At 51.6% G+C, this 2,217-nt stretch overlaps 1 pseudogene; it reads left to right on the top strand.

Moving 5' to 3' along the window:
* Positions 1 to 1,880: 1,880 nt before the first annotated feature.
* Positions 1,881 to 1,999, top strand: LOC141141664 (5S ribosomal RNA; annotated as a pseudogene).
* The last annotated feature ends 218 nt before the right edge of the window (positions 2,000 to 2,217 follow it).

Below are 2,217 nucleotides of genomic sequence, written 5' to 3'. Positions count from 1 at the left end.
GATCTGTTTCGAGTAGCAATGGTCAAGGCCTCCTTGCTCTCATAAAAATCAAAGCAAGCGTTGATGTCCCTAGGGTTAGCACCTGGAGGAGGTTTGGGAGCCAATGATCTATGTGCTCTATCAAGGCGCCAATCTATGTCAGGAATGTGGGCTGCCAACATGACAGAGAGCAAGGAGGTAGGGCCGAATTTCTTTATCTGGTATGGATTCAGGGACTCCACGGATCCGTAAATTTTGGCAGCGTTCTCTATTTTCAAGGTCCTCCTGCTGCATCTGTAGTTGTGAGACTGTATTTTTCAATCCTGCATTTTCTTCTTCTAAGACATGGATATACTGAACCATGTCGTCAAATTTGGTTTCCAAATTATCTGTACGTTCACTCAGCTGATCTATTTCACCCCTAAGCTCATGAGCAAGCTTATTTACTACTTTGGCAATGTTATGGGTGATGCTGTGGAGCAGAGCCTGCAGCTTGATGTCTAGAACGTCCACTGTCATGGGTAGTGACATTGCAGGGGGATCGGGTGGGTGTGGGCGCTGTGGAGGGTCTTCAGAAAACAGAGAGGGGTCGACCAACGGAAAATTGTCCGTCTGATTCACGGCCGTCTCCGGAGTACTCGAGGTCGGGGACTGAGGCCTACGGAGGTATTTCTCCATAGAGTGGGCGTGCTGGAGCGTGGCCTGCGAAGCTTGTTTTGAGTATATGGTTCGCTGGTCTCCAATCTTACCCATGCACCGATCGGAGGGTAGCTGTGGGGTTACCTGGAAGGATGGCATGTCTCCCGGAGCTTGAAAAGCTGGAGCGGGAGGTTCGGATGTGCCGGCGGGGGCTGGAGCTCAGATCTCAGACGTCCTCCATCTTCGCAAGCCGCATATGCGTCTTACAGCTGTCTGTTTTGAAGGTAACTATTTAAGTAGCTGTGGAAGGGCATAGGATTCCCAGTGGTGAACACCGTTTAGTGAGTGTGAAACTGTGCTACTGATGGAGTGAGATGAAGGTAGTCGGGTGTATCTGGAGTTCCAAGATGGCCGCCGACTTCCGTGTATCGGCCAAAACCGCTGACTTTCCTAGAAACGGTCGCCGGCCGTGCAAGTTCAGCTTCATTTGGACCTAAGGGTTCCCCACTGATCGCAGCCGATGGGTCAGTGGGCAGTCACTGTCAGGGGTATTAGTTGTGTAAGGGAGAGACAGATGGTCCTTTACTCACTGTGCCCACGGGAGGAGGATGTAGCCGGATCAGTAGGCCGCAGATTGGCGACAGGCCGCGGGATGTCGGAGCTCACGTTAAGGGGTCCACAGGCAGCTCTCCCCCGCTGTATACTTATCCAGTGTCCTCTAGAGGTGTGCTACTGGTGAGCTGGGATGGCGCGTTCGTTCAATCCCCGGATCTCGTTGTGTAGGAGCGAGGGGGCCCGCAGGCCTCAAGATGGCGGCGGGCCTTGAGTCTGGAGATCAAGGAGCTGATCTGGAATGTACTCAGCCGGGCAGAGTCTGCAACAAGAAAGCAGCTGTGGTTGTAGCACACGATGTCCTGAGAAGTATGCTGGTGATTTAGATGTTCACCAGGGTGAGATAGAGGGAGGATGGCAGTGGATTTTCGCTGGTTGTGCAGAGCTCAGCACAAACACGTCTTCCTTGCTTTGTGTCCGGACACGCCCCATCACCGGGCAAAGATCAGCGCCATAAAGGAACTGATTCAGGTGGTCGAAGCAAGATGAATTCTTCTATTCAGCTTTGCATGAGGTTGTTGGGGAAAAATGGTGGCTTCATTCGAGGCCGTTCCTTATGCTCACTTTCATTCGAGACTGCTGCAAAACAGTATCCTATGGGCTTGGAACAAAGGGTTCAAGCTCTAGATTCCCAATGTGCTGATTCCAAAGCCTACGGCCACATCACCCTGAAAGCGCCCAATCTCGTTGGATCTTGGAGGCTAAGCAGGGTCAGACCTGGTTAGTGCTTGGATGAGAGACCGCCTGGAAATACCAGGTGCTGTAGGCTGGGTGCGCCGGAGCCTCAGTTTATGGTTGATAACCAAAAATCCGCAAAGGAGAAAATCCTTCCTTCAGTTACCTGGGAAATGGTAACAACATATGCCAACTTTTTTTTTTTTTTTGGGGTTGGGGAGCAGTCCTGGAAGAGGCAACGGTCCAAGAGAAGTGGCCCAGATCAGAAAGGGCCTTGCCCATTAACATTCTAGTAATTCAGGCAGAGCACTT

This window comes from Aquarana catesbeiana, linkage group LG04 (genome assembly GCF_042186555.1).
Source record: "Aquarana catesbeiana isolate 2022-GZ linkage group LG04, ASM4218655v1, whole genome shotgun sequence".
NCBI lineage: Eukaryota > Metazoa > Chordata > Amphibia > Anura > Ranidae > Aquarana > Aquarana catesbeiana.
This window is presented reverse-complemented; position numbering and strand designations above follow the sequence as displayed.